A 17,065-nucleotide genomic window follows, 5' to 3' on the forward strand; every position below is an offset into this window, starting at 1 on the left:
TTCGACCAACAAATTGTAGATTTTTGCTAAACCACCCCATAGACTAATATGACTGTTAATCCTGCCCCCCCTTCATTGTCTCACTTTTACATAACCTGTATTTTCTTACGTACTTGTGTATCTGCAAAAACATAAGTGATGGCGGGAAGGTTTTTTAAAATGATTAGTAACCACCGTCATTGCTCCAAGTAATCCTCCAAACCATCTGTTTTCAGCCTGCCTCACCATTAAAGAAGGGGAAAGAAAGACTGTGTGTAAATTGGGAGAAAGGGCAGTCCAAACCGAACTGCTAAATTATATATACTCTGGCGTAGTCCACAAGCAACCCCAAACATGTTTAGCCATGTTCAACTTCATATCCAGTCTACCTTCTGTATGGCTTTTGCTCCTAGTCTAAATCAACAATTGTTAGCAAACTTTGCCCAGCTTTAAGTCCTTCTCAAGTAGCATATCTCATAGAAGTAAATGCTACAGACAGCAGAACCTCTGTGGCCACTCTAACCAAAATAAGTTGATGAAGAATGATTCTCACAGTCACGGAACATAGCAATTATAAAATCAATCCATCGCTAGTCTGAAGATGTTAAACTGACTGTTGCAGATTTCAGAATCATACTCCGAGCAGTATCCAGTAGTGTTTTCGCTTCGCTGCACGCGTAATTTAAATGAATCGTAGTCTCATGACTGACCTATGTGCGTGGCGGTTGTGAAAATGTAGCCTGAATCCCTGTCATCAGTAAGTGCTTCCTTTAGTTCCTCGGTACTATGGTGCGGATGTCATTTTACTTTGCCTGTGGATGCGTACAGATTCTTTCGGACAGCACAGAACCACAACCATAATTGTGGCAGTGACTCGGTTGCCACTGCAATGCCTTATGGGATAACACGAAGCAAATGACGATTGGTTGGCAAGCACATGTTTGCCCATATAGCCGTGCGAGCATGGTGTACACTGCAGTCTGAGGCACAAGTATACCCACCTAAACGCCTTGCATTATGTCGTGAAGTCTGGCTTATCTGTCGGAGAATAAGAACGACAAATGTAGTTTTCTCAAAATGTTTCTGTACAGCTTTATGGAATAAAATCTTGTATTTGCCTTTTTCCGTACTGGATTATTTGGTTATTTGCTGCAGGTTTCAGCAGTGCTCTTCACTTTTGTATCGTGACATTGCTCAAATCTGGGAACAACAAAACTCTACAAACCTTGAACTGCATGTAGCTTGTTTTGGTAGCCACCACCAATTTACCTCCTGTACCCCCTGTGTCTTCAGAGTAGCTAAAATGGTACTCTTACCTTCCTTGGTGCCTTTTGACTTCTGGTAGTCTGTGCCTGAAGGCCTCCATGGCTGATCTCCCTGACCTGTTTACAACATTCGAATTTTGAAAAGTTTGAATCGGCAGTTTCAGGTCGTCTTGTTTGTCGCTTGAAGGCAATTCCAGAATACAACTATTTGTGCCCTACAGTGTTTTTTCAAAGATTGTCCAAGGTGCACAACACCCCCACTGAGCATGGTGTGTGCCACTACTGTGCCTTTTTATCGCTGAATCTAATTTCAAAATGTTTTTGTCAAGCTCTGCTCCACTCCTGACTGGTGCGTCGATGGGCTTATCCTCCACTAATATTAAAGTTTGCATTGGTCTTCTAACAAGGTCTCTATTATGTGCCTCTCCTACATGGACAGTTGGGAAATATCCTATGGACCCTGACTAAAACCCTTGTATTTTATTTATATAGCGCACCTAGCCCTCGGGCATCTGGGCACATTCTTTGAAGTTACAGATTTACAGTTACAAGCAGAGAATTAGCACATTTACAGGAGAAAAATAATACATAATTGATATTTACATGAGAAAGATGTACATTGCATAAATAACTGAGTCGCTAGGTAATAACACATGACAGTTGGGTGCAAAGCCTATGTGGAGCAGTGGACTGTGACAAAGGTTGATGTTAGTTTTCTTTCAGGATGAGCCACGCTTTGGTCGCATTACAGAATTTATGGTAGGACGGTCCCACTCTGATATTCGGAGGTAAGGCATTCCAGTTTTTGGCTTGTAGTTTAAACCTTGGTAGGATAAGACAGTTAGAGTGGGAGGATTTTGTCTGTCTGTCTGATGTGTTGGGTTTGAATTTATCACAGAGGTATTTTGGTGCTTGATTGTGGATGCATTTGTATATAATAGAGGGTCTTGAATTTGATTTTTTTGGTTAATTGAGAGCCACTGAACATTCCGGCTCATCTCTGAAATGTGTAGTTTTCTCAGGAAGTTAGTTGCTGCTCTAAGGGTGCTGTTTTGATATATCTGCAGTCTTCGTAGATTATGCTGACTGGTGCCTAAGTATAGGGCATTACAGTAGTCGAACTTGGATAGTACGAGTGCCCTGGCCAGGGTGATGCAGTTGTCTGATGTCAAGAACGGTCTGCAAGCATTCATGAGCTTGCATGTGTATGCAGTGGTGGTTGCAGTGGCATTGACTTGTCTTCCTAGAGAGAGGGTGGAGTCGATGTACATGCCTAAAGTTTTGACGTCTTTTGAGACTTTAATGTTATTGCCGTCAATGTTGAAGGTGTTAAATTTGTTAAGTCTGTTAAGTCTGGCCTGGGTTCCTATGAGGAGTAGCTCAGTCTTGTCGTTAAGGTACAATCCATGTTTGGCCATCCATGCTTGGATGATGAGGTATATGTAATTTAGTCACTTGGAATCTGTCGTAATTGCCTGTGATATGGATAAGAATTTGGGTGTCGTCAGCGTAGTTCGTATAAGAGATACTCATATGTTCTAGTTTGTAAAATAGTGGCTTGGTAAATATATTCTAAAGCATAGGGGAGACACAGGAGCCTTGTGGGACCCCACAAGTGACTGCAGTAGGTGAGACAGAAGCCGTTGGGGCGAACACTCTATTTTTTTCTGTTATTGAGAAATGATTGTACCCCTGTAGTCGCGTCGTTAGAAAAATGGGCTGCCGGGGGGCGCTGTTGTGCGCCATGGAAAATGGCCGCCTGAATCGAGAGCTCCGTAGCCTACAATCCCCTGCCTGAATAATCCTGCAGATATCCTCTACGCCTAACGCCATCTGACACAGATATACGGATCAGAGAGTCCCGGGAACGTTCTTGGCAACTTCCGGCTCGAACCTTGCCCTGGATCTGCCGAAATAAGCACCTAGATCCTATGCCTATGAGCACCAATGTCCGTCGAGCTGCATGCCAATTTTCGTGTGCCAATAAACAACGTCCCCAGGCGCCGCTCGCTTCACCTGCTCCGGAGCCTCTCAAATCCTCTTAGGCGAACTGCTGCTTCCGGAGGAGAGACACAAGACCACCCGAAAAAACAACCAACGCTACACAGGAGCCCGTACTCCCCCGTCACGGGTTGCAGCGGACACCGGCAATCTGTGCGCTTGGACCACGCACATACTGGCCCGCTCCCCGACAACTGGCCGACCCCCTTGCAGAGGACCATGGGAAGGATCCCCCCCGGAGCCGCACCATCTACCCACTGCAACAACGTGTGGGCCAGCGCCGGGGGCAGACGTTGAACCCCCCCCTTCCCCCTCACCAAAAAACAAGTGCCATACTACTCAGAAGCAGAGCACCCAGTCCTCCTGGGCCAGAGCTAAACAGCGGGCAGCCACAACAGCCATAGTGGGACATAATCACACCAGAGTCCTGGGACCACCTGTATCACCGGCTTCCCCCCAGCTAAAACATCCCCCACTCAACTACCTGACCACCATCCCAGCCTGCATCCTTTCAACTACAGAAGAGTGCAAACACCCACTCATTACATCCTTCCGCACTCACTCCCCCTCATAGGTGCTCGACCCCCCCCAACGCATCCAAACAACTGGCACCTAAACAACAAGATACAGCCAATGTCTGACGTTCCACAATGACGGGGGGAGCAAAGAGTAAGTAAAAAGGCCCGATGGATGCATTTGCTAACACCACAAATTCGGAACAAGCGATAACCCAACCAATTTCCCCAGAGAGCCCCAAGGCAGAACCTCCTGAACAATGCATGGCCCCCTACATGGCGGCAATGGAAAAGGGGTTCGCTGCCATCAACAATGAACTCGACGATATAGGGGACAACATAGCATCCATACGGGCCGACATACGAAAGGTAAACACCAGAGTCACCGAGGCGGAGGAAAGGGTGGGCACCTTGGAAGACACAGCCACCTCACAAGGAAAAGCTATTGATGACATACACAAAGACATTAGAACCCTACGCACCAAGTGTGAGGATCTCGAATCCCGATCACGCTGCAACAACATACGCGTGGTCGGGATCGCAGAAGCCAAACTTAACATCCCAATGGAGCAATTCCTCGAATGGGTCCTTCACAAACTATTCCCAGACACCCAATTCTCAAGCCAATTCCTCATTGAAAGAGCCCACAGAGCGCTGGCCCCTCCTCTAAAACCTGGGGCTCCAGCCCGAACTATCATAGCACGTTTGCTAAACTACCGGGACCTAATCCTAACCGGGGAGAGAAAAGGCCCCCCTGATATACGACTCCAATCGAATTCACATATATCAGGACTTTTCAACAGGGGTACAATCAGCTAGATGCTCATTCAACCAAGTGAAAAGATTACTTGGGGGGGGGGGGGGGGAGGGGGGGTTGGGGGGGTAGGAAAATTGTGTACGCTATACTATGTCCCGCTAAACTTTGAATTCAACATTCTGGCAGGACCCAGTTTTTTGAAACGCCGGAACACGCTCTAGTATACGTCGAAAGGAATATTCCCTCCCCCCCCCCCGCCATGAAGGAAGCGATGCACAAATAATATTCAGATGCTCAGTCAAGATCCCTCCATTCAGATCCAGCACTGATGAGACACCGTAGAGGCCCCCAACATCCTTAGAGGCTACTACCTCGGGCATGGAAATGGACCACACCGCCTCCGTTGTTGCATTGTTGGTTGTTGTTGGTATACACCACCCAATTGGGGGGATGGTGAGGGGGGGGGAACACACAGCGGGCCTGTTGCCTGTGAAAAGAAGACCCACCACAACAAAAGGTCAGTTGCCTTACTCTAGAAACGAAGAAGCCACAAAAAGGAAAAGAACCAAATTGGGGAAAGGTTGTTATAGTTGATGGTTATAGTTGTTATAATAAAATTTTAAAAAACCTGGCCTCAGCACAAAGCGATGGAGAACATCACAACATCGAAGAGGCAGTGCCCCTGAGGAGGTTTCCTAAATGGCATCACAGCACATAACAAAAAGTACTAGACTCCTCGTCCACGTCAGGGGGCTACTCAACCCAATCAAGGCCAGAAAAATCTTATATGCCAATGGACACAAAATCAAAATCCTACTATTACAAGAGACTCCTACTACTGAACAAATCTCCGCCTAGTTTGCCCCCCCTGGGGCTCACAAGTTTTCACCACAAACTACTCGTCACAGTCAAGAGGAGTAATGACACTGTTTCATCGCAGACTGGGGCTCGTGGTGACTAAGTCCGAGGTGGACACAGAAGGCAGTCGTAATATTATGGGGCACGCTACAAGGACAAGACACAATCAACACATATGGACCAAATATTGACACAACAGAATTCTATCAACAAATTATTACACTGATAACACCAACGACGGAGGTGAGAGTAATATGGGGAGGAGATTTTAATACCATCCTAGACCCCTCACTCGACAGAACATCCACCGCTCAACGGACAAACAAAAGCAGCACTCGCCATAAAACAAGCCATGATCTTACTACCACTTGCCGATGCATGGAGAGAACTTCACCCCCTCACCAGAGACTACACATTTCACTCATATCTCCACGGGTCGAGCTCTAGAATAGACTATTGGCTCTGCTCCACCAACTGCATCCCGGACTTGAGTGAATGCACTGTACTGCCCCGGGCCCTCTAGGATCATTCCTCCGTGGTGCTGGAAATCCAGATAGGGCCACCAGAACCGGACCACCGTCTGTGGAGCATGCCACCGGATCTCCTCTGAGATGACTCACTTCTGGAACCACTTCGAACTGAGGTAACTGAATTCTTTGAACATAACCAAGAGTCGGTGAGCTCTCACAACACGATCTGGGAAACCTTCAAAGTGTGGCTTAGAGGATATATGATATCCAAAGTCCATGGTTCACTGCAAGGAATTCGTAACCAGTTATCTACCGTCGAGGAGCACATCAAAGAGGCTGAGGAAGCGTACACGAAGTCACCAGGACCAAGAACTCTGACCTCGCTGCATAATAACCTGGCTGAATTTACGACACTGGCAGAACGAGAGGTCTGGTATGTGGCACAACCGATCAAAGCTAGAAAATATGGAGAAGAAAACAAATCGGGCCAAATGCTAGCAAATCTAATAAAGTCTGAGTAGGGCCACAGACAAATCACCAGTATCACGGATGAACCGGGCATTACACACGTAGACCACTTGAAAGTTAAGTGTTCCTAAATTTCTATACCAGACTTTACTCTAATGCGGATGAGGTGTCAACAGGAGAGCTACAAGAATACCTGGACTCCTTTCAGCTCCCTGCGCTTACCCCAGAGGAGAGAACTGCCTTAGACCTTCCACTGAGCCTAGAAGATTTGAAACAAGCAATCGAAGACCTCGGAGCAGGCAGTGCGCCAGGATCGGACTGGCTACCGGCAGACCTCTAGAACCTCCTCATAGAAGAACTCGCCCCACGCCTCCTGGAGGTATGGGAAGAATCCCTGCAGAAGGGGACACTACCGCTGTCAATGAGAGAAGCCATCATCACTGTCTTATTGAAACCACACAAACCCCCTCACTCTCCCCCCTCTTATAGACCACTATCTCATCAATGTGGACAACAAAATATTCGCAAAAGCCATAGCCAATAAACTGAACCCGAATATGCCCAAACTAGTGCACCCGGACCAATCGGGCTTTATACCGGGCCGCTCCACTGCTCTAAACCTCAGACGCTTCTTCGCCATCGCCTCCCAGTTGGATCATCTAGCAAAAACGCTGGCACTCACCTTAGACGCAGAAAAAGTGTTTGACTCCATTTCATGGAAGTTCATGTACGCAGTACTTGAAAAAATGGGGTTCCGCCTAGGTTTCCTCCAACTCCCAAGACTCCTTTACTGCAACCCCATGGCCAGAGTACATACTAACAAGACATTATCAACTAACTTCAAGGTACAAAGAGGCACCAGACAAGGCTGTTCACTCTCCCCTTTAATCTTCGCACTGACAATAGAGGGAATGGCGGCATGCCTACGACACAGACATTCCTGGAGAGGTATTCGTATCATGGGATCCCCGCAGTTTATTTCTCTCTACGCAGATGACACAATGTTGTACATTAGAGACCCAGATGCACATTTACCACCTTTGCTGCGAGACATAGCAGAATTAAAAAAATACTCTGAGATACAAAATCAACCAGGCCAAATCCGAAATAATACCTCTGACCAACTCCACGATCCAAACCACAGCTATGAATGGCCTCCGCTGGTCCCCTACCACAGCTCGATACCTGGCCATCATAATGGCACCAGACCAGAAAACCCTGTACGGCAATAACTATGCTCCATTCTTGACGCAACTGGAATGCAAACTCAACGCATGGGCTAAACTGCCACTATGATTGCACGGACGAATATCCCTTTTGAAAATGTTAGTACCTAAGCTATTATACCTATTCAGTGGTATCCCGATCTGGCCAGGTGGGAAATTCTTCAGCACACTGCAAAAGATGTCTTCCCGATTTGTATGGGGAGGATGCGCATCTAGAATCAGCTGGCCCAAACTATGCAAAAGCTATGATACTGGTGGACTGGCGTCCCCAGATTATCTCTTATACTACTATGCTGCACAAGCACACTTCGCTAAATACTGGAACAACACTGCAGAACAATTCGCACATATACATGCTGAAAAGTTTGCGGCATCTCCCCTGAACCTTAAAAGCATGATATTCTCTAAGATAGCTGAAGAAAAGATTCTAGCAGACCCGTTATCATCTACAGCCCAGGCATGGACACAGATCCTCAAAAGAGTGGGATGTGACATTCCATATTGGCCCCACCTACCCCTATGGCACTACCCTGATCTCGAACCCACCATGGACCGAACGATACAAATGAAATGGGATCCGGAAAAGCAAGTCTACACCACCAGCGCCTAAAGGCAGCCTGCAAGAAGAAATGGCCGTCCTTCCCGACAGCACCTCCAGTGCACAAATTCCTATCTGACATCCTGACAGAGGAGGGCTTCACAGGCAGCATATCCACACTACAGAACAACACAGAGCAACACCCCATCCAAAAACAAATTGAAAACTAAATGGGAAAGAGATCTAAACATTGAGATCGACGAGCAACACTGGACGAACTACTGCAGATATACTAATTCCATCTCCCTGTGTGCCAACTTCAGACTTATCCAGTTCAAAATCTTAAACCACTTGCATATTACCCCTAGCCAAATCTCTGTTCGATCCCACTAAGCAAGCGACATGTCCCAAGTGTAATGCAACGAACGCAAATGCGATACACATGTACTGGGAGTGCCCACCAATCAGGCAATACTGGGAAGAAATAGCAGAAACCATGAACGAGATACTAAACGCAAGCATCCCGGCCACGCCACCGAAATACCTACTGGGGGACATCGGGAAGGCATCTGTCAAAATCCGCAGACTATTTGTAGTGGGAGGAGCAGTGGCCAAACGGAACATCCTCAGGAAATGGAAATCCAAGACTCCACCCACACACGAAGCTTGACTCCGAGACCTGGTAAACACACAAGAATGTGAAGAGACATATGTAAAAGGTATACAAACTACCTCCAGACCCAAGGACATATGGGGCCCCCTCAGGACATACCTAATGAATGTAGAAGAGATATAAGAGAACTGAAGGAACCACATCAAAGACTACTTGGCCCCCAACTCCCTTCCTTCCTCCTATCCCTCCAAACCCCACTCCATATCCTGTACCTAATTGACCAGAACCGGCCTATATCCCTGTCATACATAACAGACTTATTTCTACAATGATATTGTGATGTCATCTATGTTGTAACATGCCATGCCAGTGTTAAATAAAGTTTAAAAAAAAAAAAGAAATGTGGGCTGCCGAGGAGAGATGGTTACAGACGGTTTATTGGTCCACGAGGTCAAAGGCAGCCGATGGATGCAGTAACAGAAGGAGGGCAAGGTTGCCAGTATCTTTAATAGTTTCGAATTGGGTTACTAGATCTATCGGGGCTGTTTCGGCACCATGCCTAGGCCGAAAACCAGATTGGCGTAGCACTAGAAGAGTTTTACTTCCCAGATCTGCAGATAAGCTGCTCTGTCGATAATCCTAATAAGGAAAGGCACTGTGGTAATTGGTCTATAGTTGGATGAACTATTCGGGTTGAGGGAGAGTTTCTTAAGAAGTGGCATAACCTTAAGGTTGGTAGGCACTGTGTTAGACTTGAATGAAGCGTTTAGTAATGAGTTAATGAATGGTGCAATCTCCTTCGCTGTCTCTTTTATGATGGATGCAGGGCAGATGTCACCCATGCATGTAGATGGTTTTAGGCTTAGTATTATTTCTTACACTTCCTTGATGCTGAGTGAGGAACATTTTAACAAATCTGTTCGATCAGGTGGAGGAGTTAGATTTGTCATTGGGGCGGGGGGCGGGGGGTTATTGGTTAGGCTGGATTTTATTTGTCTCAATTTTCTTTTGTAAGAGCTCAATTTTGTATGACCATGCTTTTTGGATGTTCTGACACCAAGTGATGTCTTTAGAACAAGTGGTAGGAGGAGTTGAGGGTGATTCTAACTGTCTAAGTATGTTAAAGAGTTCCTTGGTATTTGATTTGGCATTGTGGATCCGGTCATTAGAGGGGTCACATTTAGCCAGGAAGATAGCAGATTTTTAGGTAGCTGATAAGAAATGTTCTTATTTGTATGTTGACGGGAGGTTTTTTCAGGTATTTTCTGCTGCTCTTTTGTTTTTCCAGAGTTTCTTGATTGTGGGGTAAACCATGTGTTTAGGTGGGCATGAGATTTTGCACAGTTTTTGAGGTGCTATCTTATTCATAGCGTTCAGTATGGTTGTGTTATAGAGGTCAACCAAGTGAGTGGGGTCCTCATTTTACTCGATGGCAGTGGGCCAGTGCAGGAGAGGTTGCAGAAGTGGGAGTAACTTGTGGGCTGTTATATTCTGGGTATTTCTTGCTAGTCTGGGAGGAGATGGTACTTTCTCAGGTTTCAGGATATTATTCTTTGGTAGGGTGAAGAGGATGGCATGATGATCTGTTCAGGTGCAAGGCTGGTTGGGTGTAATAGTGGTATTGCAATTGCAGTCAGTGAGCCAATCAAGTTGTCTACCTTTTAGAGTGGGTAGGTTGTGAAAGCCGTTGCGTGAGGCCCTGCTCCACGATGCTATTGCTAATCACTAGTGCATTATTATCATTAATGTCATGTAAACCAAGGTTAAAGTTTCCCAGGAGGAGGATTTGTGAACCCAGTTTGGAGTTGTTAGTAAGCAGTAGTGATACGTCTTCGTCAAAAGAGGATAGCGGGCCAGGAGGTCTATAGATCAAGTGGGCTGTTATAGTTTGGGTGGTAGAGGTAATTTGATTGAGAGGTGTTCTGCAGATAGGAATGTTAGACTGGGGACCTGCCTGAGGCCTAAAGAGGTTTTTACGATGAAGGCGACGCCGCCGCCTTTCAATGAAGTTCTGTCTTGCCTGATAATGGTCTCTTGGTCTGGGATCGCTAGTGATGGCAGTGGGCCAGAAGAGGGTTGGAGCCACGTATCCGTGACGGCTAGGAGGTCTAGGTCGTTAGTTATGTGGTCATTGATATCAAGCACATGGGCTGTTAGTGACCTGGCGTTGATGAGGCCCCCTTTAATGGTGGTAGTGATGTTTAAAGGTAATGATTTTCTGGCAGGAGGGCTAGAGGTAGGGTGCGAGTTGTCACAAGTACTAACCTTTTCCCTAGCCATATCTAAGTGATGCGTAATTTGCGAGAGGTGGGTCGTCGTCTCGAGATGTCTTTTAGGGAATCTGTGTCCAGTCTTAGATTTCGAGTATCAGTAGGGCACGGTAGGTTAGGTGTGGGTTTGCGGGCATAGAGGTTTATCCATTGTTCTGGCGTGAGAACTTGGTCTTGACTTTGACTATATGTAACCAAGTCATAGGTTTAGTCGAGTATTGGTCAAGAGCAGGTAGGAAGTTGGTAGGCTTGATATTGACTGAGCAAGGCAGTGTAGTGGCCATAGAGAGGGAGTGTCTAGGCTTTATTTCCATGGAGTGCGGGAGCCAGTGAGTATAATTAACTGGTTCCAGTGACGGGTTGCTATGATCAGACTTCCATGGTATTTGGATGTCCCAAATACCATGGAAGTCCCTGATCATAGCAACCTGTCACTGGAACCATATTACACGGCCACTATTGTGGCCGTGTAGTTATGGTTAAGTTGCTGTTTCCATAGGAAGAGCAGTTTTCGGGCGGCTTATAACTCCGCTCCCCCTGGACGAATCATCACCAAACTTTACAGAACAAGTATATAAGCTACTCTGAATTATTCTGCAAAGTGTGGTGATGTTTGGTCCAGGGGGGAAAAGTTATGGGGGGTGTCCCAAAACGTCTTTTTTCTCCCCATACACTGAATGGCGAAAAAACTTTGCGCACGTCTCCAGCCTAAACCGCTGGACGATTTTCATCAAATTTGTGGTAGGAGCAGGAGCTTGGTCCCGAAAGCTTGCTTTTGTACATTTGGTGACAATCCGCCCACTACTTTTCTTTAAAACGACCAAAAAGTAGGTTAAAAAAAATTAGTGATATCTATGTCCGCTGCGCGGTCACACTTCCCTGTTCGCTCCGCAGACAAGATACCGATTGGCTAAGGGGCTGGCGTCATGACCGCGGACACGCGACATCTCTGCCGATTGGCTGCAGTGAGACGTGTTGTGTGTCAGATTGTTTGGATACGCCCGACATCTTGGATCCGCCGACAGCGCAGCGGCGACCAGCGGCAACATGCTATTTCGAAACCTATTTTGCTGTGTCATAGAGCTTGGGAAGGTTCACAGAGTAAGAGATGGGTGAAAAACTGCATTTGGTCAGGCGGTAGGTGTTAATGATGTATTCTCTATGTACGCCTTGTTCGGAATGTTTGTGCGTACAGAAAATGAGGGTTTTAATAGGGATACTATTTCAGTCTGTGCTGCTCACAGGCACCTTCAAACTGTTCTAAGGAGACGCGTGGTGTTAGCGAACATTGAAATTGAGTACATGTCGTTATTACATTATTTTTCCTATGGGTGCGCTATTGATTAATACGCTGCCATGGGTGTGACCTGCTGCAGTGGTTGTGGCCAGGGCCTAGAGTCTTGGGTGCATTGCCGTAGCCCGTAGGCCGTAGGCCATACTTCCAGGACTCTAGGCCCTGGCCACAACCACTGCAGCATATTACAGAAATTGATACAATTGTAGTATTGCTTATGGGCATGCACCCAAGAACTAAGTTATACGCACTGGAGCTATAAGCCACTTCACACCCATACATGAAATAAGTATGAAAATGCATCTAAGACTTTAGGCCCTGCCACAACTACTGCATCATATCACAGCTACAGATATGCCTCTAGTATTGCACATCACTCGCAGAAAATGAGGGTTTTAATAGGGGTAATATTTCAGTCTGTGCTAAGCATAGGCACCTTGAAACTATTCTTAGGACACGCGTGGTGTTAGCGAATATTGAATGAACAAAGTTATAAACACTGGAGGTATAAGCCACTGCACACCCATACATTGTAATATCTATGGACATGCAGGTAGGAGTCTAGCCTCTGGCCAGACCCACCGAAGCATACCACAACTATCGATACACCCGTACTACCACACATCACTCAGGTGGTTGTGGGGAGGATCTGCAGTCTTCGGTGCATGTCCGAAGGCCATGCACCTGAGACCACACTTGTCAACTGTAAAGTTATAAGTCAACATGGATTTTACATAGTGCAGTGGTTGTGGGCAGGAAGTATAGTTTTGGGTGCATGGCTGCAGGCTGTAGGCCATACACCGAAGAGTGTAGACCCTGCCCACAAGCAGTGCAGGATATCTCATTCATACATCACACCCACACATTTGATTATGTATCTGGTAGGTGTGGGCAGGGCCTAGAGTCCTGGGTACAAATTGAGTGCATGCTACAGTTATAATGTCTCATTGTATGGGTGTGTCACTCGTGTAGAAGCGACCATGGGTGTAATATGCTGCGGTGGTTGTGGCCAGGGCCTAGAGGCTTGGGTGCATGGCCGTAGGCCATACTTCCAAGACTCTAGGCCCTGGCCACAACCACTGCAGCATATTACAGAAATTGATACAAGTGTAGCATTGTTTATGGGTCAAATGGTTGTGGAGAGTGTGTAGAGACTTGGCTGCATGGCCGAAGTGTTGTTACAAGCCACAATGGGTGTGATATGGTGTGGTAGTTGTGGCCAGGCCTTAGTCTTTGGTGCATGCCCAAAGGCCATGCACCCAAGAATAAAGTTATAAGCCCTGCAGTTGTAAGCCACTATGGATTTTATACACTACATACCCATACATTGAAAAATCTATGGCCTTACACCCAAGTCTGAAGCCTGTGGCCACAACTACTGCAGCATATAACAGGCATAGGTACACTCGTGCTATGAAACATCATTCAGGTGGTTGTGGGGAGGGCATAGCGTTTTGGGCCATGCAGCCAAGACTGAAGTGGTGAGCAGTGAGGTTATAAGTGAACATGGGCGTGGTGTGGTGTGGTGCTGTGGTTGTGTGCATGTTGTAGTGTCTTGGTTGCATGGCTGCAGACCATGCACCCAAAACTAAATTTACAAGTAGTGAAATTAGAAGCACCATGGTTTTGATATGTAGCGATGTTTGTGGGTAGGACCTATAGTGTGGGTTGCTTGGCCGAAGGGCGTAGGTGGTAGGTTATACATCGAAGATGCTATAGCCCAACCTACAGCCACTGCACCATATTACTGCTATAGATTAGCCGTGTTGATTCGCATATGTATGAAATGGCTGTAATTATATTTACTGTTTAATTTGTGCAGAATCCATGTATTTTTTACGTGACTGCAGTACTTGGCGGACCTAACCTTTTTTAATTTCTGTGATAAAAGAAAAAAGCATGTTAGTGTTTGCATTTTATGAAGACTTATTACACTGCATAATAGACAGTTTAGCTTTTTGTTTACCCTCATATTTAGTTTACAAACCAGTGTACTGTGCATTTTGCTCAGTTTCTGTGTTTGTTTTTGAAATCCTTGGGTCTGGGGGGAAAAAAATCCTTGTCGGATTAAAAAATAAACTTTAATTGCTATGCTACAAACTATTTCTTTGCTTTCTTTGTTTCCTTGTTCTTTGTGATTAATGTTCTGTTAGTTGCCTTGTTGCTATTTTTAACAGCAGTTAGATACCAGTTGGTGTATTCTAACTGTGCATTTGTTGTTATGCTTCTGTGGTATTCATTTATCTGTGTTATACACTCTTCGGCAGTTAGATACCTGTTGGCGTACATACTCACTGTATGTAGGCTTTCACTTCATTTTTTGATAATGTTGAAGTACACATTAGTCACTAAATTTTGGCTTTAAGAAGATTAAATACGCATTTGTAAGATTAGCAGGCAATCTCTGCTTTAGAGTAATGGTGCTATCATTACATTCCACCCATCCACATTTCTTTTTAATGTATGCAGTGTAGTGACATTCATTGGTTGTAGCTCCTGCATACCTACTGTTGTAAAGGTTTTCTTTCCAAGTGACACTTGACCGTGTGAATCCAGTCAGCTTGCAGTTGTTTTTCGTACCGTCTGCATTATAACATAGCAGCATAAGTATTATGTACGCGCCTTGAAACACTTGTGTATCGGCGCGTTATAAATGCCATATCATATCATATACTTACTATGCGTTTGTATCAGTAAGGTGGAGCGATTGTCTGAATTGCACATAGTACATAATCTGGCATGGTTTGCATTCTGTACCAGTTGCTGAAATGGAATGGATTCACAATTAGGTATGGATACATACACAAATCGCTCATTTGGGATTTGTTCCTGTATGACATTGCTACAGAGTGCATGTATGTTTCCACAAGTATGAAATCTGAAAGATTTAATTTATAAGTATGCTTTTGTTTTCCAGTAGTTGTAGTAAGTACATTAGACATTCTTGTGGATCTTCTTGTGTGTTTATAGTGAATCTGACCATTCCAGCACAGTAGTCCAATTCTTGTCTTATTCCGTAAACACTGTGTTGTCAGGATTGTTTGTTGCGTTTCTATGAAGGACTAACATTTGCAAACACAATTGGTCTGTACTGTGTAAGTAAATATTGTTAACAATTGGTGGCAATTGAAATAGAAAATTCCTTGCTACATTTGCATAGCAACTTGCACCAGTTTCATTTGAAAATTTGAATGGACCAGCTAGTTCCGTATCAGTGCTTTTTTCTGAGTTTCTCTTCCTTCTTTGAAGAAGTACCTGGTTTACTTTCCCTAATAGGTTCTTCTTTGCTTGTGATAATTGATGAACCTTTTCCTTATTTTGTTTTCTTTGAAGGGTTTGCTGTCAGATTCTGTTGCTTTTCTGATTGAATTAGTTTTCTTTTACCACATTTTAATTTCTCTGGAACAGGATATTGTTTCAGATGGGGGAGTGTACAGTGGACGCAGTCTATTGTATTCTGAAATGCAAGGAATATCAGTGGTCACTTGCATCAAAGTTGATTAGCAATAGACCGTCAAGTGTATGTAAGCGTGATAGTGCTACGTAGCTCATGCCTTCTTTAAAGACTGTGGTTCCTATATCTATCAATGCTTTGTCTAGGGTAAGACCTTGGGATTTATGAATGGTGACTGCATATGCAAGATTTAGAGAAAATTGTTCTCTACGTACATGTCTTTGAACATAAGGAATCGAGCAGTTGAACGCCCTATCCTTTTCGCTTCTGAAAGTTTGTCAAAGCGAATATTGACAAACTGAATGTTGTTGTCACATGGGTATGATTGAAAGCCAACAAATGTACCCAGTGCCCCATTGACTAGCCCTTGCTCCACGTCAATGTTACGTTTAAGCATTACTCTACAATTTAAGGATAATTTTAATACTTTTTCCAACCCAGCTGTGTTGGATATTGAATTTTCTAAACTACTTAGTCTTGTTGTGACTTGCTCACACATGGGTAGTGTCATGCCATGTACGTCTAGTTTGTCTGTGGCGCAAATTTCAATTATTGGTTGCATTTCGTTATTTAACATTGTTTCATTGAATTTGACACAGCTTGTAAGAGTTGGCATTAAGGCCACTCAATGACATTTTTGTGCGCTAATTGTTCATAGCATCAGTAGCACATGCATTATCGCCATAAAGTGAATGAATATGCCGGTTTTTCAATTTTTCAATATTGCTTGTGCTTCCTGAAATAGTACACCAACTCTAATACTTTTTAGGATGTTGACTTAAGTGAGATCTGCAGATTGCCGCATGTTTTCTGTTAATTCTCTGTATTGTAAATGTTGCCAAAGGTTGACATTTCCTATGCTGCCAACAGTTTTACGGCAGAGTTTGTGTCCTACGGTTTTAAAAATAGGTTCACCTTTCACTGGTGTTATTTGTAGAATATCTCCGAAAACAATAATGTGTTTCCCTGCAAAGAGTTCTTCGTAGTTTGTTTTAAGTACTTCTTGCAATCTGAGGTGAATCAAAGCCAACATTAGGTTGGAGACCATGCTCACTTCATCTATTAGTAGCATTTTCATTTGCTTTAATACTCGGTGTAGTTCCATTGCAGCTTCTGCAGAAAGTTTGTAGTAGTCTAATTTGTTTTGGTGTTCTACTGGAAGAAGTAGTAATCGGTGTAATGTAACACCACCTATGTTGTAGGCACCTAAACCTGTGGGGGCAGTGACAACAGCTGACAGTTTGTTGTTTGTCAATTGTTGAAGGAACTTACTAATGATTTTGATTAGGAATGTTTTGCCAGAACCAGCTTCACCACTGATGTATAGTAGTATAGGTGTATAATTATGGCAGGAACA

General features: G+C 44.8%; 1 protein-coding gene across 2 annotated transcripts in view; it reads left to right on the forward strand.

The window, feature by feature from the left end:
- The window catches only part of HEATR6 (HEAT repeat containing 6), a 1,218,923-nt gene that overhangs the window by 34,592 nt on the left and 1,167,266 nt on the right, over nucleotides 1-17,065 (forward strand). The gene's annotated exons all lie outside the window — the stretch shown is intronic.

The sequence above is a fragment of the Ambystoma mexicanum genome, chromosome 9 (genome assembly GCF_040938575.1).
Source record: "Ambystoma mexicanum isolate Mex_15411 chromosome 9, UKY_AmexF1_1, whole genome shotgun sequence".
NCBI classification, from domain to species: domain Eukaryota; kingdom Metazoa; phylum Chordata; class Amphibia; order Caudata; family Ambystomatidae; genus Ambystoma; species Ambystoma mexicanum.